The sequence below is a fragment of the Temnothorax nylanderi genome, unplaced genomic scaffold, assembly GCF_030848795.1.
Source record: "Temnothorax nylanderi isolate EJ_2023f unplaced genomic scaffold, tnyl_v1.0 TNYL_tig0114_pilon, whole genome shotgun sequence".
In the NCBI taxonomy this organism is placed as follows: Eukaryota; Metazoa; Arthropoda; class Insecta; order Hymenoptera; family Formicidae; genus Temnothorax; species Temnothorax nylanderi.
The window spans coordinates 506,713-530,428 of record NW_027249176.1 but is presented as its reverse complement, the minus strand read 5'-3'; the positions used below and the strand labels follow the sequence as shown (position 1 = coordinate 530,428).

At 38.3% G+C, this 23,716-nt stretch overlaps 1 long non-coding RNA gene across 1 annotated transcript in view; it reads left to right on the top strand.

Annotated features, from left to right (window-relative positions):
* Nucleotides 1–14,698, top strand: part of LOC139776199 (uncharacterized) — a 36,446-nt gene extending 21,748 nt beyond the window's left edge. Inside the window, exons 2-4 of the long non-coding RNA XR_011719028.1 lie at nt 9,269–9,538; nt 10,637–10,833; nt 10,951–14,698. This is a non-coding gene — a long non-coding RNA (uncharacterized lncRNA). The remainder of the gene's footprint in view (nt 1–9,268; nt 9,539–10,636; nt 10,834–10,950) is intronic.
* Nucleotides 14,699–23,716: the final 9,018 nt, after the last annotated feature.

The following is a 23,716-nucleotide window of genomic DNA, read 5'->3' as shown; positions in this document are numbered from 1 at the left end:
CTTTTCCACGACGCGATGCGGCGACTGCGTCGTTGTCGTCGTTGTTGTCGTTCGAATGTCACAACGACACGCATTCGTCGCATATAATTGCTCGCACCACGCATTGTTTCGTTTTTCTTCTTCCTATCCCTCGCGCTTTTCTGTCATCGTCGTTGCAGTTGGAGAACGCAAGCCTGCTGCCTGTCCGCGTGATATTTTCGTATCGCCTATTTATATACGCGAGAAGACTGCCAGGGTGTCCCGGTGCTCGTAAATGCCGAAGTTCGGGTCAGAGGACACACCCCGAAGAATGTCGGCAGGGAAAAAAGAAAGAAATATCGTGTGAGATACGTTTGGCGCGTGTGGTCTCGATTATAGTAACCTCGTTTTCCGTCGGGATACAATTTAAATCGCGACCAAGCGGCGCGGCGCGCCAATATTTCGCGCTAATGATGTCGAAAGTAGAGACAAGGTGACTCTACTATAATGCGATATACCACCAGGATTTATCCGATACGCGGTACGCGTGTAATTAAAGGGACACGCGGGAAGAAGAATGTTCGCGCGAGCCGGAAGATTCTCCCCAGAGTCTTCGTCGTCGCTCTCCCGGGCGTTCGAAAGATTCCTAACAAACCTGTTTCGCCGTACAAACGTTAACGACTTTGTGGAGAATTTACGATTATGTAGGAAAGCGTGCCGTGCGGCTTTTCGGGACCGCAGCCCCGGGAAACTGGCTACTGCCGTTTGTCGAAGCCGCGGCTTATTACTTGTTTCGCCAACGCGGCTCTAGGAATAGCCTTAATGGTATATAGCGTGTACGCGCGTGAAGAATCTCGATATTTTATGGCGGCGATTATCGTTTAGCCTGTCCGTCGCGGCCAAATCGCACTACCGCGAGCGCGTCGCCTCTTATTTTCATCATTAGGCTGTGACTAATCTACCATATTACCGTGACGGGACGCGCCCGAAAGGCGTTTTACCGAGAACCCTCGCGCCCTGCCAGACTCTCCCAAAGTTCACGTTACATATGTAAACGGCTGGGATGTGAGAAAAGTCATAACGTTGCAGCAAGCATGCGTTTCCATACAGCTGAAAACGCAATCGAATTTAGGCTGTGACCAAAATAGCCGAATTCAATTTTCTGAAACGTAACTTTTAACACGAAAGCATGCAATATACTGTATTGTTACTTGTTACATAAAAATTTAAGGAATTAACGATACATTTCACATATGTGAGTTCTACTATAAGGTATAAGTTTTATTTTCTATGCATTAGCCTGTTATATAGAAACAGATTATATTATAAACATGTTGATATTGTAAAAAGAGGTCATTAATTGTCTCTTGAATGCGAGAAAGCGCGATACGTAAAACGCCTTTAAGAGTTTTAGCTCTTTTACGGTCCGATTACTGAGAGTGACTCACCGTCTCAAAATACAACCAAACAATTCTTTCCGGATTATACAAATGATAGGCTACTTCCCACCGTTTACATTCGTTGGCTAATCCTGCTAAGACGTAGGCGTGCACATTTGTTCTTCGCGGCTTTGTCTCGTGACATGATAATGGATACTTGAATAAACCTGAGTATGCATAATATATGGCTTGTGACATTTAAAAAATCTGCAAAAATTGGAAGGTACTGTGAGAAGCTCTGGAACTTCAAAACAGTTATTTATTCGCGAGGAAGGCAATGAGAGAGAAGATGCAGACGAGAACATTAAGTAAAAAAAACGACGAAAATATACGTATACCGATGTTCCATTTAGTTTGAATTTTGGGAAACCCGAAGAAGAGATGAAAAAAGGAGAGCAGAACGCGGATAATTTAGTAGGTGCCAGGTAGAATAATGAGTTTGCAAAGTTCTTTAAATCGCCAACGCGTTTCTTCAATTCATCACGGAAACGAGGATCTTTATCACGGGGAAGAACGTAAACATCATGAGACATCTTAGCACAAGGAGACCAATCACAGGGGCGAATCTCTATTAATTTCACCGTACTCCTCCGCAACTCGCTGTCCAATTTGTCCAACGATAATTGCTATAATTATCAAAAGTTATTTTCTCGTGCGACAACACAATATTAATTGTCTCCCTACGTCCTTCATTTCAGCACAATTAAACTTGCAGCTTGATTCAGTGTTGCCAAAATACTGGATAAACAAATTGCCGCGTCATGTAAAATTATTGCATTTTGCAAAAGAAGATTCGCTTCTCGAAACTAATTTCGCGCGTAACGCAAGTTTCGCGTGGACGCAAAAAAAGCTTCGCCGATAACGAGGTACATGCCTCCTGGTTTCAATCAACGGCCAGGGCGAGTCGCGAAATGTCCGTCAACGCTGCTCGTCGTCGCTAGGGTCGTGTGCGAGCAAAAAATGATTTGTCTGCTCGTTTACGTCACTCATCCTTCTCCAACATTCGTGCAATAAACGGATATCGAAGACGAGGAGAGCCGCGGGAGAACGAACACGATCGTCGGTTTATTATCTTATTATATTTCGCACGATAGAGCTATGTGTGCGTGCGTGTGTGTAAAATAGTGTACATATATGTGTGTTTGTATGTGATACGTGCTGCCGCGCGATTGCAGCCGCATGGTGAGGCTAATTGCAAACTAGCCGTTGTACGGAGAACGCAGCGGGGGGAACAGAATCTCTTCTGGAGCTACGGGATGTAGGATATTTCTGATCTATCAGTCAAGCAATCAGTTCGCGCTCGCTCTGCTAGAAAATACAACATAGCGTTGAAAGCCGGTAAGTAGCGGGATGTGTAGATGATGTCGAAATTGCTTAGATACGACATTCATTTTGCTACATCAGACTGTTCGGGATAGCTACCGAGGAATTAATAAGTGACTCTAGCGAGATGCCTGCCAGCGATATAATTATGTTTCTGATTAAAGCGAGGTATGCGCAATAATGCGGATGATTGGTGGCTACCTGAAACCGATCGCTGATGTTTCCAATTAAAATTTTATTTTTCGCCGACGCTACGATCGCACGACATTCAATTTTCAGTCTCGTTGATATAGAAAGAATTTGATATATACCTAGTATTCGATAGATATTTTGTACATTGACGAGATTGCTGTATATGTAATCACACGTTATTCAAAAGTTACTACTGCGCTAACGTATCATTAACTTATCATTAACACGGTTAAATATCATCGATTATTATCTACCTACAGCGATGTTGAGATGAGCATCCTCTTCATTTGCGCAGAATCGTACGTTTCTTTCCCACGTGAGATTCTCCGAAGTTTACTTTAATACTCAAACGCAGCCACAAAATAGTAAAGAGAGAGAGAGAGAGAGAGAGAGAGAGAGAGAAAGAGGGAGAAAACGCAGTGACGTTACCAAAATTAACCTTGAGACGGTGCCAAAATAATTATTTCTCCTTTTCTCTACGCGCACACAGCCGTGCTCGTGTCTCGAACTTGTCTATTCTTTTCGGCGAAATCATATCCCTATCACACCTATCAATCTGACACATTCCACGATGGCGATCACACGTCCAAGGTCGCCCAAGGATAAGCGCTGAGCGAGGAGGCGCGTAACACTTCCGAAAAAATGTAAATCAACAACAAGCTCGTATCTAAGACAGTTCCACGAGAAGTAATCTGGCTTGATGCTGAAATTCAAGCCATCTAAACGGGCAGTATTGCGCGCGAGCGAAAGTAAAACACATGTTGAGCCAATCAACCGAAACCGGCTGTAACTCGATACCGCGAGCAACATTTCTGTACTTTAACGGCTATTGAAAAGCGTTGCCTTGTCTATTTTCTCACTTCTTTGAAGAGTGCCGTAATGGTTGGCCTGTCTCTCCCAGTTGACATTCTAATGCCGCGCAGATAAATTGGATTGGCATCTCAGATAGTTGGGATTGGCCGGGCTCCAGCGTCGAATGGCTTGATTAATATACCGGTAATTAGTTACCGCTGCAACCGCGAGTTACAGATATTATTATGCTAATTACGTCGGCGACGTTGAGTAATAGGTTGCACGTGAAGCAACGGACAAGAAGCGAGCGCGGCCCACGTTCTCGCCATTTGTGGTACCACTGTTCCATCGAACCTTTGGAAGCGAACAGGCGACCTTGAAAAATATCGAACGTATGTACAAAAGTGAAAGGATCCGCCGATCGGTTTTTTCTTTCACGAGCTCCTTATATGCAAATTGCAGTATTTGCCGAGGAATGTCGGGTATACGTTTGTTTAATACAATTATATGTGCGATCGTTGATGAATGGCTGAGAGATATTACCACCACGAAGCTTCTAAACGCTTTTATTGCTCCGCCGCTGTCGGTAAACCATTAACTATTAATAATCTATTTGCGTCATTGTTCGTAAATTATACAATGAGACGTTCCTTGTTATTTTGATCCTCATACCTTGCTATATGAAACGACGATTCTCAAACATAACACAGTGCACCTTTAAAGTGCACATCGATCGTTAACTTCGGCAACTTGTATTGAAGCTAAAGCTAGTCACAGATATGTGCAATCGTAAAGGTACGTAGGCGTAAAAGAAAGTGATTTCTTAGCGATTAGAGCACTCGTACTTGCTCGCGATATGTGTCCGAATTAAATAGTTATACCACTAAAATTCATTATTATTATATGTACATTTTCTGTTAGGCAATCATTACATGTGTTTTATGAAAAAACGTAACTCCAATTGCGCTCATCCGTTACTCCGTCTGTAAAGCGCACTGACAGACATACATATATATAGGCATAGATAACGTATGCGTATTTCAATAATATTCCCCTAACAGCTGCCGTTGTGTGAGAAAGGAGTACGCTCTCGGGGCAGAAAAGAAGTTCGAAACAATTATCCAGACCAGACCAGACCAGACCTGACGGACGGAGAACGAATGTTCAGCGTTCAGCCGTGAGCTGAAGCACGAAGCGCGGGCTCGGGCTCTTTAAAGAGGGAGGCAAAGAGGGCGAAGGCACGGCAACAAAAATGATTCGGCTCCGAGTCCGACCGGAGCGCGGAGGCTTGAACTTCTTACATGAGTTCCCGCCAGTATTTACGATCGTGTCGACGAGACGCTCGTTGAGCGGAGATCCGCGCCGATTCGAGAACAAGAGATCCTCGGATTCGGCGAACACGCGGGCGAGCGGCCATCGGCGATGCGGGAAGAAACGATCAATGCGATCAAAGAGCGATCAAAGTGTGTGCGCGCGGGAGCCGCGCACCAAAATTCTCTCTCGATCGTAACCGCAGAATCGAGATCCCGTCGCGACATCAGCTGCCAATCTTCGACCGCATTTGTTCACTTCTTTTACGTTCGGTCGGCACACACGCTCCATTCAAGATCGAATTTCATGATCGTTACAAATGTCGCACGAGTATCATATTAACGCACGAAGAATAGATAAAAGGTGTCTTAAATATTAATGTACTGATATTTAATATTCAATATAATCGTTCACAATTACATTGTGAAAAATAAGTGATAAACGGAACTAATAAAAATAAATAATAAAATTTAATAACGAACATGTTTGTGTATTAATAGCTGTTTGTTGATTAATATTTTAATCAATATCTAAAATATTGGAATGTAATGATTCTGGAATAAAATAAAAATGATGAAAAATCTCGTCTATAATTACTTAAAATGAACATTTCAGATACAATATACGAAGAGAATCTAAAATTTAAAATAATCCTTGTATTTTCTGGATTATGTTATAAAATCGTAATTTATTCAAAGCTTTTTCGTATACATTGTATAGCATATATAATAATACTAAAATAATAGATTATTTCTTTTGTAACTCAATAATTATTTGAATCATATTATGTAATATAAAAATACTTATAGCGCAATATACTAAAAATATATGTATAGTATATTTTGTATATTACACACACTTTCCGTTTTTATGCGATCACGTCATCATGTAACCAGATTTTTTTTTTATATTTTACACGACAAAAGGGGATCGGATATAAGTCGAACCTATTTACAATGAAATTGATCCCATAAGTTTTTATAGTGGTAATTGACTTTTAATCGGTTCCAATAAGCGGCTATGAAAGTACGTTCCGCGAGAATGAAGCGATAAAGTGGGCCGGCACCCATTCCAGATCAACATCTTCGTCATTACCGTCATCGCCCCTACCACCGCTGACCATCATTATTATCATTATTTTCCTCATTATCCTCATCATCATCATCGTTATCAATTGATGCATTATCCGCTGCTGTGAGGTATCTTTTCTTGTCAATCCGATAAATCGCAGTCTCATAATTAAGCGACATGATCAAAAAGTAATGCAACATCAGTTTTTATAATGATAAAACATTTATAGTTGATACCTCTCGCAAGGATAAATCTGCAGTTTTGAAGGAAAATCTTAAATATTACGGGCAACCTCTTAGCTTTTATTTCAATCTCAAATATAATCGAAGCAATCTAATTTTCAGCTCACATCGTGAACAATAGAATTGAGACAATAGACGAGAACAGACATTAAAAATTTCATTATTGTATTCATATTAAAGCGTAAATATGTGAATATGAAATATTGTAATGGAATAATGGAATGGATAATGGAATGTATAAAACATTTTTCTCGTCTAAGACACAGAGGTTCAATAAAAATATACATCAGATCTGATTCTAGTTCCTGGAAACGATCAAAGCTAATTAGATCTACATTTTTCAGATAGATATCTTTAAACCCTTTCGTCTGATCTCTTTGCGAATCAATCGTTTTCTGACGTCATTGAGTCAACAGAAGAAAAAGGAAATCGATGGATGTACGCGTAGATATCCCAGATTCTCAAGCTCATGTTCCGGGAGTATGGAAGACGTTGGATGCCATGGGTTCTCTCAACAATCAGAAACCTGTTTCCAGAGTGAAACCTCTCCGACTGAAACCTCTTTACTGTTCGTTCCTTCTTTTCTTCCTCGTCGTCTTCCTTTTCCTCTCGCTTTCGCCCTTCGTTCCACCCCCTTCTCCAGACGAGGAGGTTAGATGAGGATCGCCCCGCGTTCATCAATCATCCATTGAAACGTAACCCGTGGCGTTCTATAATTAACGACCTCGCTACAAACTTCGAAGAGGTCCCACGCCCAAACGAAATCTGGCCCGCTGAATGTATCCCTCCACTTTGAGATACGTGCCAGATTGACGCGAAACCGAAGACCAGATTCTCTTACCCCGATCTTTTTTATCTGTTACAAGCTTACAAACACCTCCTCGCGGTACATTTACGCGTGTACTTTGATTTCTCGAGTTTTGATGCAAATATCAAATATCGTCGTCGACGATATATTTTTATTGGTTAAAGAGTGATGCGGAACCTTGAAAATCGACGCTATTTATAAGTGTTGAACAATTCCAACAATAACAAAAGCGTGACGAGTTACGAAACGTATTTGCGTCCGGGCATAACATATATACACGTAATAAAATAAAGCTATGGCTCAAATGTTGTGCCGCGCGTCTTTGGATATAAAGATTATTGCATTATATATCCTGAAAAAAAATTGCGCGATTCATAAAAGGCAATTTAAAAATTTATAGTGAGACGTGCTAAATAATATGTACTACGTTCTCAAATTATCTGTCTCTCCCAATTCGTGTGTCATTGCGCATCAGCGTGATTCACTACCAATGGTTACATTATCCAAATAATACTTCATCAGCTGAACGTAAGTGAAATTGCCATTTATAATAGTCGTTTCGCGTAGCAATCTGCCGATGCTAACGTAACGCGTTGTCACATACATATCTCGTAGAGAATATATTGGTCATGATAAACTTTATCGGCCATGATAATCTTTATAAACTGCCGATGGTTTAATGTTTATCTGCTCAGGCTTGGTGAAGGGGTATTCATAGCAGATGAATTAAAATGTTTCTCGATCGGGCGAATTATGTGAAAAAGGTTCCCCGATCAGATTCAACTCAGATATAAACACGCTTTCAATACGCTTTCAAACTTAAAGCCAGCTTCGCGTGATTGGCTAACCGAAACGCTAATTTGAAGCAATCGCCGTAATGTTAAAAGTAGTAAAATTTGTGACTGCAGGGTTACGCGGTTGGAAATGCATGGCGCCATGTCGGAATGTGAATTTACTGTGTGTAAAGAGGATTGAATCCTCTTTAGATTGCAGCAATGTCGCTTCTGGAAGTGCTCGAGCTGCTACAAAGAAATTAAAGAGAATGTTTGTAAGCGCATTAGTTAGACGTGCAATGCTTGACCGAATTGGAAGGTGAACCGCGAGACCGCGAGACCGCGAGATGTATGATAAAATAGCATCACATGTGGCAACTGAGTTTTTCGAATATAATAAAGTCAAAATGTCCATATAATTATTAAATATGAGAAATGGACACATGACACAAGTCTCATGCATTAGAATGAAGCAATATAGTATACATTGGAATGTTTTTTTAAATGTAATATATAGAGTTTTTCCTAATTGCGTTCTATGTATTTCAAACAGATCATATTTAATTGTATGATTGACTGCGCACATGAATTAAAAGAATTTTAATAGGACTCACGAGACTTGGAATCAGCCTGTCGAATTACCAAATCGCCGCGGCGAGGCTGATTAACGATCACGGACTCATTCCGGATTTGCCGGACTTAATCGTATTAAGTCTGGCGTTGGGAAATCTACAATAACAAATTGACCACGAGGTTTATGCACTTTCACCAATGGCAATGCGCTCTCCAATCCTCTTCGCAGCCCTTTTCCTATAATCCGTTAATCATTATCATCGTACATGGAACTGCGAGACAAGAGGCGGGATATATTATGAAACCGGTAACCGGGTAATTTCATGAAAACTGGTCGGACGGGTTAAAAACCGGCCTGGTTGACGATCTCGGACTAAACAGGCGCCAAACTGGATTGGGCTTGTTACTCTCTCAGAAAACGAAATCTCATCGACGTTGAATTAAAAATTTCATAATGGTAGTCGGACCTAGAGCGCAAAGACATATCTATTTTTCATCTTTGTTAAGCCAAATAATGTCCTTAAAAAAGCTGTAACATTGTTGTGGCGAATTAATTTAACGAATTATTTTCATTCCAGGTGATAATACAGTAACTACTAGCTCAAACAAAAGTCTTCATTGCTTTAATATATTGCTATAAGTAAAATGTATAAATATATAATAATACTATTCGAATTTACGTTTATTACAAAATTATTTATTGAAATAATTTCATAAGAATTTTTGCATACTATATACTATGAACAAAGAAAAAAACAGTGATGGTGAAAAGACAATTTCTTTTAGGTCTAAAGGGGTCGCGAAAATCGAGCGGGTGGATAAACGCGCGGCATTGTGTTCGCTTCATCGACTGACCGATATTTGCCCAGAGTCACTCTGAAAGTATGGATTAACGATCCGTAGGGTGGACCGAAGGGTAGACCAGAAGAGAGAGAGAGATTACTAAGCGAAGGCTAAGCGCGTGATGCAGGTGGTCGCAAGGGGAACCGCTGGAAAGAAAGGACAGAGATGATGATTCCACTTCAGAAACGGACGAAAGCCTCCAACGGTATAGTGGTGAGTTAAGAGGGCCTAGAAAGCATCGACTGTTCTGCTTGAGACCGCCGTTATATCTCTGAAAGCGGGAGTACATTCTAATTCGATCGTTTTAGATATGAATCTACAGGGTGTTCTCGCTACGATCTGTAATTGCAGACATTGTTCTGGCATTATAATGCCAGAATATAACAGTTTCAGCGTTTCTATTCGTATACCTATTTGTCTTCCTTAGTAATTGTACAATTAAAAAGTTCCATATACTGTCTATACGTATAATTATATACTTGAAAAATGTTTGGCTTTTATTTAAATTTTTATTTTACTTTATTCTCAAGAACAGAGATGTATTTCTACTTACAGCAACTTTATGCAAATAATAATTTTACAAAAAGAAATATTTTCAATATCGGTTTTAGTAATTTTGTTATCTTAATTAGCAAGTGCTGAACTATCGTAGAACAATATTGATAATAATAACAACTTGCATTTGAATGCGTTACTAAAAAATTGTGAATGAATGTCACAGAATGAAGTAAAACACCCGATATGTCGTGAGGATAAAGGCATCAAAGAAAATCAAAGCCTGCAGGTATTACGCCATAAATCGGGTATGAGATGTTTGAAGGAACGATTGTTTCGGATCGATTCTTCTTCAGGGCTTCGAGTGTCGAAATGAAACTCTTGATGTCTGATCGATTCTACCATGAAGCATCAGCTCGTCGTTCCTTTCAAACTACTCCACAATAGTATAATAGAAGCTATTCATGTTGAAAAGTCCGTTTGCGATTCTTACATTCTTAAATCCTTAATTTTACCTTAAGTCTTGCCTCTCTCGAATTTGAATACTTTGTACGCACTTGATTATTTTTGTTGTCAATTTTTCCTTTTTCACATATACTAATTGACAATAATCATTATACCTAATATCTATAACTTATATAAAGTATAGAAAGAGCATATTTTATTTTTGTTTAACGGACAAAAGAAATAAAAATTGTATTTTGTCACAAAAATTAAAATAGCAGAGATTGAATAGATAATAACAAATTACCGGATAATATTATTAAAATAAAAACAAAGACAAAATTATACTTTTCCTGAATAATTTGATTCCAGACACTGACGAAGAATATCAGATCCATCACCATATAGCGGAGTAATTAATAAAAAAAAGTATTCTACATATCGTACTGGGAAAAACAGCATTTACGCAAGAAATTGAAGAGTAAACACATTAAAAGAAACAAGTCGAAGTAGATGGCTGCAGATAGGCAGTTTAAGATTGACGAAGACATGCATGCGCAAAGACAAAGGTATTTCTATGTCAGCCCTCTTCACTCTCTATTCACTCTATATTTATCTCTCATTTTTTTTTTAAACAAGACGCTTTCAGAAATTTTGTCATAAAAAAAATTGTAATTGCTTTACAGCAGGAAAGATAGAAATCAATCCTGGTCCGTTTTGGAAGAATGACAGGAATGCGCGGAATTGCATAGTATTTGACATTATCCGTAACTCTATCGCCTCTTTAACGAAGTCGATGTCATTACATTCATATGTCGAATAACTATCATTTTTTTTATTTTATAACCAAATGTATTTTCCGATAGACTTTTAGTCCGGACGGACAGTACAGGTTCGTAATATGAAAACATTACAATAAAAAAATATCTTTTATTCTTTCATAATTGCTCATTATATGCGCAAATCGTGTACAAATCGTGTGTGTGAATAAATCCAGATATAGAAGTGGAACAACGGATGGATAATTATATACGGAGAATAGACATATTAATCAAAGCATATTATTTGTTATACAATAATACCGAGCCATCTACGTGCATAAATATCAGAAATAACAAACGGCAATGAAACGTTGATAAAATTAACAAGCATGAATATCTATCGTTCCGATTTCGTTTCATTTCATACACGCTGCAAATGAATAATGCGCGCCGTGAAAATTGTCCAATGGGTAACGTGGCTTACAAATCCTCTTAAAATGCATTATATAAATCGAAATCCATTTTTCAGGCAAAACATATTTTTCGAGCGCGGCTATTCAAAGCGATTCTCTGAGCCATTTATGCATACATTCGTCGATCGCAAATAACGCCGCGCCGCGGCCCCGTGTACCCGCAAATATCCCCCTCGCATCGAACACGATATAAACAGGTAGACAGGGTTGTAGGAAAAGAGCACAGAGAAGAAAGAGGAGAAAACGATCCAATAGTCACGACCCTTCCCGATCGATTAATATCACTGCAATAAACGTCATTGCACATCGAAAAGGGGTGGTTCGCCCCACGGCGAACGCGATTCTCGTGTCGAAAAATATATACCTCTCTATTTTACAAAACACGCAACAGCACACGTAACCCTTTAGTCGCGCGGCTCCGACTGCGTTCTTCTTTTGTGACGAGAAAAGCTAAACGATGCATGGAGGATCCAACTGTGTTACTTGTCATATGTGAGCAAATCAACGAATAAAATAAGCCAACTTTTCACGTACTTATATCTATAAAAAAATAGGAAAACTGAACTATCACGAAAGTCAGAGATTAAATCAGATTAGAGATTTCAATTTCATGAAATTTAATCGTTGCGCAGGTAGACGTTCTAACATTCATTGCTGCTATAAATACTTCGATCGTTATTAATCTCACGATTGCATCGGCTTCGACAAGCGTTACAAAATCTCTCTATAGGTTCCTAACATTCTTCAGTATTTAATACTTTGATTATTAGCAGCGATCTTCTCCAAGGACATGGGGGACTAAAATATCACCCGCTCTGTTTTCCCGTAACGCGCACATATTAAATGCGAAGGGACACACACAATAGAAACGTTCACGTACGTAGCTCGCGTGGATGTAAAGTACTCCATGGGTATCGATGGCGTATCGATGGATCCCCATTGTGATCAGCCAGGGAGCAACGAAAGGGGGATCTCGATACCCTGGCGCGTATAGAGCAGGTAACACGTCGCTGAGGTAGGATTGTGCCCCGACAGCGATTGATACGATTCGAGTCGAAATCTCGCGGTCCATTGTCGGTTTGCTTTTTGCCGCCTCTTATATGCGCGACTTCGATTGTGTACCACCGGCCGCATTCATCCACGAGTGGAAAGACGATTTCTCATCCGCGTAACGGGGTAACGGCGGAGTACAATGCGGCCGGCGAAATAATAAAGGGCGCACCGCGGTAGGAAGGAAAACGGTGAAGGAGGGAAAACTCTCGCCGAGACGAATATAAATCGGCGAGAACGCATTTTGCGTGCACGCGCCTCGCGTGTGACGCTTGTTAAACGCCGAAGTCGCGAGATGTTCGCATCTTGAAAAAAATTGACTTTTTTTTATCACTAACATGGATTGCAATTAATACATTTCAATGGATAAATCGATAACAAGGGATCAGAGATCTTGTTTGGATCATAACTCAAACTTTTACTTTTCGTTCATTAACGTACGTAATAGTACGTGAGAGAGAAATTGCAAAATCGATCGATAATTTCACATCACGACGCTTCTAAAAATGAAAATCGAAAAACGCTCAAGGATATGTATAAAGGATATGCAATGACATGCTTGATTACTCTCTACTTTCGCCATGTAAACAGCAAGATTGATGTTGTTAACCTACGACGTATTAAATTTTCCTTTGGATCATTGCGAATTAACTTTACAATTTCGACATAAATAACGCTCTATTCGTCCGGTGTGTAAAAATGTACACGATCAATAATGACATTTTTGAAGTCGATCAAATTAACGTGTGTTACTGCTTGTAGCACAGTCATTTGTATATCGTACTAAATTAAAAGCTGACGTTAATAACGATGTATGTACGATTGCAATATTTCATATTTTTTGGAATAAGCGAATGGCTTCGGCGGTAATGGCACCAGAGTTGAATATTTCACATTATCGAACATCCTATAGACGGTATTATTGACAACTGATAACGGCATTTCGACATTATTTAAATCAACATCTTCGCTGGTTGCTAGTTTGGTGAATTAGAAAGTATTAATGGTGCCGTTTGACCGCGAGACTTAGCTATTTAATCTTTCAAAGGATTTACGGAGTCACGCTGTTAAATACGTAATTGGAGGACAAGTAAACTACGGACGATTTCTATGATCAATAGCGACATATCACGGAAAACTTACATTATATTATTATTATATTACATTATATATAAATTCTGTATTGCAAATAAAATATATGTTTCCGATTATTTAGTTATATTAACTTCAATTGAATGAATATACGGATACAAATGTGCAAACTTGCGCAATGAAATGTGGAATTAAATTGAAAAAGAAAAAACTAAATAAATTAGAAGTTAAAAACTAAAGTTTTTATCTATCAGTGTATTTAACTATACATACGCCTTTTCATTCAGAAATAATAGAAATATAGAATATAGAAATGACGTAATAAAATAACCAGATTATAATTGTTGGACGAGATTTTACAGCAAGGTAGAATTTCGTGGAGAATTGAGTCGTTATCGAACAGCATGTACGCCAATGTTGGCGTCGGGATGACCCCTGGTGCTCATCACTATCTCTCTCTCTCTCTCTTCCTCTCTCCCTTCTCCCCCTGCTTCTCCCCCCCTCTCTCTCTCTCTCTCTCTCTTTCTCTCAGCCTATCGCTGCCTCGCTCTTTGCATCGTCAAACGATCTGTCGATAGAGGCAATTAATGCGACTAGCTTTGATTATCCCCACTGCTCATACAGACAGCGACTTCACATAGCCGTGCAAATAAAGCAGTTTATTTATACGCATGCAATTAAGTTGGACATACACCGGACGCATCCGCGCGTCTAGTTAAAACTCAAGTGTATCAAGCGCAGTTACTTATACATCTGCTAGAAATACAGTCTAGCTTTGCGATAACAGAGATGCACACATCACGCTTGTGCCGTTACGTCAACGAAATATTTGGTTTTTTTAGTTAAACTTGTACTTCCTATTTTTTTCTTTAAAGAATTTGCAAATAACAAGCTTTATTATGTGGCCGTAATATACACGCGTTTCTACTCTAATAATTTTATTGTTAATTAATTGTTAAATTAGTCATACGAGAGATAATAATTAATTAAATTCATATACGAGTAAATGTACGAGCTTTGTATAAAGTTTATATTTTAATAAAAAATTATATTACCTAGTGGCTATATATTTAAAACAGTATTTCATAAGCATTTTTCACAAATGGTCTGTCCATAAATAAATGTTATTAATATTTATTGAGCTGTACATTGTTCAGATTACCATTTAATTATAACTTTATAAACGATTATTTCAATTGCAGTTTATGCAATTAACACAGTACTCACTATTCAAAGGAAAAAATAAAAACTAATATAATAATAATTTTTAGCTTTATTTGTCGCCCTTTCACAATTGTTTCTTAACGTTTTACGTATAATGAATGGTATTTTTAATGCGACGTCATTGAATAGCTTTATTAGCAAAGTTTATTAATGTCTGCTCGTATATAAAAATAGCAAACTACTATGGAATTCGTATGACGTAATTGTATATCTTGTGATGGAACAAGCAAAGATATAAAGCTTTAAATTTTTCTTTCGATTTATATGCTATCTATGACAATTGTGCTATAAGAACTCCCTAATTACTCATTAGAGGGGTTGCCAGCTTCTCTCGATAAAATAATTATGATGACCTAACGATTAGTTCGAGCGGTTCGAGCGTATATAGAAACGTTCTTGAACTGTTTCGAGATATATTCTAGAAATATCCTCGCCGTTTAATTACCATGCGCGGCGCCGCATATAGCTTCATTAGTAAGTCGTGCGAGCCATAGTTCACGTTCTTACGAACCACCATTCATAGTCACCTTCGTGACTACGCTATAAGCGCGCGCGACGGCGTTGATAATCACCATCGCTTACTAATTAACACGCGAGAGCAAGAATTATCTGCTCGAAACGACAGTCTACCTTCGAGATTGCGCATTGACGCTGTTTCGCAGCGTCAAGGAGGACTTTCGATCGAGCGATCGCTGAAATATCGGTATGAAATCGCAATAGCAATGGGACCAAGTTCAATAGTGCTTGACATCTCCTTGCGTTTCATGTATATAATGTACGGCACCTATATTATAGCCTTTGAGCTGGTGGCGCGGACACCTAGACCATCATCGTCGAATGTTCAGTAGCATTTATAAATACATAATTACAGTGATTGAAGCTGAAAAGTCCATAGGCGCTGCTGGCACGCTTCAATTAATAATCAAGTATCAATGATTATTATTATTCTTACTTGCATCTGGTATGACCGTGCTCGCAATTAAGCATTTTTTTTTATATTTCGATACAAGTGTCAATTCGAAAAATTGAAATTATTAAGTAGAGCACTTTAATTAGAATTGATTTTAGAAGATTTAGTAAGAATTAAAGCTTTTATTTTATTTCTGATGAGATTACGATGTACAAACAATATAAAAATTTAATTAGCATTACATAAATTATATGACTCTATAGAAAGGATAAAATAAATAAATATCAGATCAGTCAGAGGAAAATTTGTATGGAATTTTATATACATACAAGGAAACAAAGCTCAATTTTTCAAATAATCCCTCTCTCTCTTTTTCATGTAAATATATTAATATTTTTTCAGATATTAAAAAAGAATATATTCAGCAAAATATCAAGCAAATTTTAACTTTTATTTAAAAAATTATTAATAGCATTTATATACATCATATATACATATAGTGTATGTTACGTGCATTTTCGTATTTCCACAAAAAAGCATAGAAAATTAAATAAAAAATTCTCTCTTACAAAAATTATCAAGCATGCCTCGTAATAAACACGTTACCGAAACATGATGACGTAATAATCTTTCACCCTTTTCGACAGTGGTGACGGACAATTATAATGCGGGATAGGACCAAGCTTCCTCGCTTCAACGGCGCCGACTGATATCAAATTTCAGGTCCGCGCGAGATCGGCGGTCGAGAAGAAGAACGGCGCGGCAATCGGGAGGAAGTCGTGCAAAGGCACGCACCACGCGCGTGTGGTCCATCAATCATGTTGTTCCCGGCGACAGGTGGACACTGGGGTCGATGGAGACCCCACATAATTGGGAGAATAGTGCCGGTTTGCTGGTCGACCGGGCACACGGTCATTTATCTTGTCGCGATCGAGCGCCTATCGACGGTTCGGCCCGATTCGAGTTAACGCCCGTGAAATCGCGTGTCGCCCGTTTGGGAAAATCAGCCTCGTTCGATCTCTCTCGGGGCTGTATATAACGCTGGCGCCCATGATCGATACCGCGCCGCCGCGCCGTTTTGGCGTAGCGCCGCAGCTCCACCGTGTACCCCGTAATTGGAAGCAAATACAGATATCATTGAAATCATCCTGGCGCGCACGAATATTCGTTCAAAATATTTATTTACGGAGTATCGATTGTTGCTGATGCGCAGCTGCATGGTTGCTTCAAACATTTCTCCATTTCTTTTAAATGTTTACATGTTTTTGGCAACACAGACTTTTTTTATGCTTTTCGTCATTTCAAATTTATTATCACAAATTGTCCTTATACATAAATATATTGTTACAAAGAGAAAAAAAGCGAATTATTAGGTTGTAGCTGGCTCTAATTACATTTTAATGTATCTTAATATATTGATAACATGATAAAAAAAAACCGAACGAATTAATAACAACTACACGCGCGTGAGAAGTATGTGTAATATTACCATTGAAAGCTTTACTCGAATAGGCTGTCGCAAATTGAAAAATAAATATTTGTTTTTACGTTTTCGTACAAATTAAATAATAAAACAATTTTAAAGTTTCCTAAAAATAATAAAATAAATCGACAATAGATTGATTTAAAACCATAGGACGCACCGAGAAACTCTAATAGTGATTCTCCAGAGACGAGACTCGTATACTTGTCAAGTAATTCAACACTCAAGGTATCCTCTTGTTCTTTATACTTCGTCGTATAATCATCTTTTTTTCGTTTGTGCTCTCCCGAGCTCGTAGTTCCGATCTTCTTTTACTGTCATCCTCGTCGACGACAAGGCCTCCCCTAGACGGCATCTAGTGTCTCGCCGCGATTAAAAAGAATACGTCCCACGCTGAATCCCGTGCCTACGGGCACTCCTTCGCACTGGCCTCAAAAATACTCCAGTTCGGTCTGACATATTATGCCACACCGAAACATCTTTTCATTCTTGTCAAATCCATTTGCCATGCTTGACGCTGGATATCAAGAATATTTTTATCTTTTATCGTATAAACTTCTTGCACAATTAAAGCAGAATCGCACTTGGTATGGCAAGTGTATCGATTGTAAATACAGTCATATATGTATATATCTACATTTTTTTAAGAACAACTAAGATTGTCCAATATTAAAGTTTTTGAAATTCAAACCTCTTTTGAAATAATCAGAAAATAGTTCAACTTAAAAAAAAACATGACTTTAAATTAAAAATCTGTTATATAGTTAATAACGATAGATCGTGATAGATTGGTATCAGTGAATCTCAAGTAAATTGCGAAAAAAAACCCGAGAGAGAATTTGCCGAGATTTAATTGAGCGGCGAGATCGTTCTATAATGCTGTCAAAGGCAACCGGAACAACCGGAACAACTGACAGCCAGATACGATCGTTCCACTGGCTACATTATCCGCATTTGAATCTCAAATCGCTTCTAGGTATCAGAATCGTGAAGGAGAAACGTTGAAAACCTTCGAGCCGACGCTCCAAAGGCTACAACAGACGAGGCGGCATGTCACGACAAATACAGCTACTTTTCCAGATCTTCTCTTCCCGCCGCGATCCTGCCTCTCCTCTCACAAGATAGTCGCGATCGCGAGGGTATCGAGCACCGCAAGATCGTATCTGAGTGTCTCGATGGCGGTCCCATCGGTGTGGCTACATTCGCCAAGTTTTTCATGCCTCGATCGACTCGAGCCTCCATCGAGAACTTTCGATCTCGAGTGCTTGTCGTATGTCGTATGGATATCTAGCATGTTGAATAATTGCTCGTATTGTACCATTGCATTTTCTATGCGATAAAAAAATAATACGTAGGAAATAACACATTTTATTTAGTTATTATGAGATTTATTTTCAGATATAGCGATATCAATTATTTTTAATTTTAAATTCAATATTATGAATAATATGATTTAATAATGTGATTTAATTTCCATGCATAAAAGAAGATAAAGGCCGAGCTCATTGGAGTTTAAAATCACTAGGAGTCGCTTTGCTACAAGAACAGGTGTCGTGAACAGGAGAAATCTCTCGGCGCGTCTTTGAACGATGACCCTGTCTTTTACATATTCATATCCCATCGTCGAATCTCGATCAGCAATGGCGATAAAGCAATTTAAGCACTAATACCGCCCTCCATCCATCGGAGCAATCTTTCTTACCGGTTTTTTAATGGGCTTTAGAGAATTTTGTTGCACTGCCGACCGGTACATGAATTGTGACGTATAAATTACGAGAGAGAAAGAGAGAGAAAGTATACGTGTGTGTGTTTTCTCCGTAGATGACTCATTTCCAAAGACTTCTTCTGAAACCCGTTTAAAACCCGGGCGCGTTCCATGTATTCTCTTCGTTAGAAGATCTGTGTGTTTATCCACGTGTGACTGCGGGTGAAATCTTCAATCGCGGAATAAGATAATGTTTTCTTAAGCCAGAGTGACCGTTGTCCGAAAAGAATTCCGGCCAACTGACGTAACGTAAATACAAAAACTCTAATTCTAAAAATGGTTTGGTTGAATACCTAGCTATATCGAAGAAGAAGATTTCGATTATATTTATATAGAATGAGAGAGAGAGAGAGAGAGAGAGAGAGAGAGAGAGAGAGAGAGAGAGAGAGAGAGATATCGGTACATTTTGCAAGTTTTGAGATTTATGGAAGAATACGATTACTTCATTACATACTGATCATTTTGAAGTAACATATACGAACTACTTCAAATCTCTCATAACTTCGTAAAATTAATAAAACAGAATTTTAAAAAACAATTATGAAGATCGTATATAATTTAGTCTATCGATCTGTTATAGTTATCTAATTGTCTGTTGTATCTAACGTAACATCGTCTTGTGCTTTTAATTCAGTTTTTTGCATGTTCTTAAATTGTCTATACTCTATATCTAAAACTATAAGCAACTTAAAAAGATGGCAATAAAAAAATATTACTACATAATGCTACATGATATTTTCACACACAATAAAAAACAAGTTGTATCATGAAGTTTCTATTGTATCTTAACGCGGATATATTTTATACGTAAAAAATAAATAATTTTTCTTTTGTATATGAGATTTCGGGCAGCACGTGATAATTTTAATTTTTCTTCATCATCGTAATAGCGGTGTTCCGCGAGTTCTCCATCTGTCGAGACGATAAGCACTTCTAATTTCAACAAGGGGAAGAATTCCCTTCTCGTATCCATTTCAAAGGACAATGGTCCAGCAGTGTCTTTGTGCGATTCGCAATGGAGTGCTCGGATTGCCGTTGATTACTGACAAATAGCGCGACCGGAGAGCAACAACGCCAAGAAAGATGGAAAAAAAAGTTTTGAAAAAAAGAAGAAAGGCGGAACGAAAAGGATCACTATCAATCATAAAGACAACGAAAGACATGTGGCAGATTCCATTCACTGATTGTCATTCGAAGCTTGTATGGATAGTTCGTGAAACTTGTATAGAGAGCTTATGTTTTATACATCATCTCTGCCATTCTTATAATAGCGCTTCAGATTATCACTACTCTCAATCGATATCTGCATGAGATAAGACTAAATTTTTTCGATAGAATTTGTCGATTAATATACTCCAAAAAAGAAATTTACACGCGTAGAAGTTCGCGCAAGTTGCTATTATTCTTTAAATTAAAATTTATCTCATCGTGTATATTATCATATATTAAACTTATTTATAACAAAAATATATTCAAAATCTAATCATTGATTAAATTGTAATCTAAAAAGTTAAATTTTATCTAACAGGGAAAATACCTATTATTTATATGGTTAAAGCTGCATCAAAAATTATCAACTAGATCAGTAAGAATATAATGCTGCGGGCCATCTGCTGCACAAAACCTTTCAGACTTATTTGAAATCGCATCGTCTAAACAGTAAGGAATCTACTTAATACGTTCTACTAAATTTTCACGGTTATATGATAGGCTCATATTCGCAGCTCGAGTTCCTGAATATTATTTTACCTGAAAATGTCTAGAAACGAATTTGATGTCCTGGGGCGACCAGTGTTTGGTTTCCGGTTACAGTTTGATCTTGCTGAGATAATACATCGGAGATAATATATTTTCACGGATTAGAATCGTATGCTCTCGAACAAGTAATCTTTACTACAATAGTTATACATCAACATTTTTAATTCATTACAAAAAAACTACGTAAATTATTTTGCATTTACATAAATTATTATTTTTACATTATTTGAATAATAGGTATGTTCATAATTAAATATTAAATTTATGCTATTCAATTCATTCACAAGAATAGAATTAAATTTTATTATTTTTATTTATAGTGAAAATAATTTAAGTAATTATTTCGTCTAGATAGTAAGATACATTATGTACATTCGCCAATTACATAGATTAAAAATAATTAAAACGTTAAATTTACAATTATGTATTTAATTTAAAGTTACATAATGTAATTGTCTGAATAACTGGAATAAAATTTATGACATTCAACAAACATTAATTTATTTTGTTGATAAATATCATATCTTTTTTATGTGTAGCTTTTCTTTTAGAGTCTTGTTTACATATGCAGATTTTTATTGCAGAAAAGAAAGAGGAAGAGGTCTGTTTTAACTTGTTAGAATTAAAAATATAATGTCTAATCTGCACAAATAAATACTATTAGCAAGAAATATATAAATTCATTGCACTATACATGTAAAATAATTTCTGAAATATCATGTAGGTAACACGTTGCCAGCAAAGAAACGCCGTATCTCATTTCGGGTTCTTTTCGGGGCGCATACTTTCACTTTTTTCTTTGGCATGGTCACCTCCTTCACATTTAAATAGCGGTTCACACTGGTCAGAGAAGCCGCAAAAGTCCACTTAGTGGTTCCGCACGAACAGGTCCCAAAATGAGAGGGCCCAGCAATTGTCCACTTTCCGACCTCCATTTGCCATCATACTCGTGATATATCTTCTGTACAATGAAGTCCTCCTTCTCGTAAGAATCTTCTTTTCACTTTCTATCGCTTTCTTTCAAGACTTTAAAACGTTCCTTAAGATGTATTAAATCATTAATAAATACTATAGATACAATTTTTGATAGAAAAATAAGATAAAGTAGAAATAACAAAAAGGTTTAAAACACTAATCGATATCTTTCATAAATCATACCTTAATTTTTTTATAAATCTTGTCTTAAAATATGTTCTACAATATAGCTTTTAACACGTGATATCTTTTCGACACAAAAATGAAAACAATAGGCGATTATTTAAATCATTGTTCATTTTAGGGTATTTATTTTAATTTTACATAAAATAAAAATTTGTTTCTATACTAATATCTCTATAACATATGGACAACGTATAAAAAAGAGAAATTTACATCATATATAGTTCACAAAAAATAGTCTCGCATAAGTATTATAACAAACGGATCCTTAAAAATAGCAGCAAAACATCCGCACTGAATTTACGAGGCATCCCTCTTCCCGCGGCTGCATTTATCTGCCTTTTTCGGATCTACAGTAAAGTACAGTCATTACCACTTGTATTCTTGTTGCTTGTATCGCGCGCGTTTTAGCGGCAACTTCATCTTCAACCAGTGGAAGAGGCAGAGAGAGGCAACGGAGAAGTCTGTGCATTTTAATTGTTTGCTATGCAGACAACTGCCGCTCCAGCCGTACGGTTACATCCTAAAACCTGACCGTTTGGCCTTGTACGATTCCGCCAAGATGCATTTCGGAGCCCTAGAATTAGCGTGGCGTGGGGCCCGCAGATAGATTGCAGGGTTGCAAACGCGAAGACGACCGACGGAAGAAACGAAGAAGAAGAATGACCACGGAACTCTAAGTGTGGGAACGGCGAAAGCTGGCCCACATGGATGAATAATAACGCTGGCAGGAACGGGAGCGATAGTCGTTGATACATTTACGTACAAAACATATTTATATAAAACATAGGATTGACGGGGGGCTATTTAAAAAATACAAAAGCAATCGCCTCGATTCATCCGGCATTAAAGGATAAATTTACATCCTATTTATGCAGCGTCAATGTATTAGAATTGTTAGACCAATGTGTTAGAAACCAAAAGCTCATTTCTGTACATAAATTACTCATCACGTATATCAACTAGGCGAGGTCTATAATTGTCCGATGATTCAAACCGGCTATTAAGATAAAAAAAAATATTCATGGGATTGTTACGCGTGGTCGACGAGCGCGAGGGAATGTTCATGTTGCAGAAACTGCGGATCGTTGACGACAGCGGCACGGACACGGAGAAGCGGCAGCAGCTGTTGTTACGTGTCCACGACTAAATTACCGCACTTTGGGCCATGTAAATCGACCTTTAAGCGCCGTGTAACATCGTCGCTGATGCAGCCGCCGCCGCTTCCTCGCGTTCGTGGAGATATATACGCGTGCGTCACTCCTGGTTTACATAATGCGCAATTGCCCTGAAAATGATAGGAACGGTCGGTTATTATTTAAATTTCGGTCACAGGCTGACCCAGTTCCGGTGGCGGTCGGTGGGAGCCGCTGGAGGAAGAGCTGCGAAAAATTCCCATCGGCGGCGGAGACAGCCGCGAAGGCCGCGGCGCGGCGGTTTAAGAACAGCGGTTTCACTTCGTCTCGGTGCAATCGCGTGTCGTGTCGGCTGAATGAAAACCTGTCGGCGATGAAAGAGGTATATCGATGGTCAGCCTACACGCTGACAAGCGGCGGTTTCTTTGCAGTTATATAATTTGCACGCATTGCAAAAAACGAACGGTACTTATACAATACCGCAATATCCAAAGCCGATCGAAAGTGAAAATTCCGGTTTCAAGCGTAAAATCTCGCTTGAAAACGCAATCGGGGGGATTTATTCGGCAATGAGAACTATAGGATCCTCGATTTACTTTATCGACCTACAATGTTATTCAAGCACACGCGAAACTATTCACG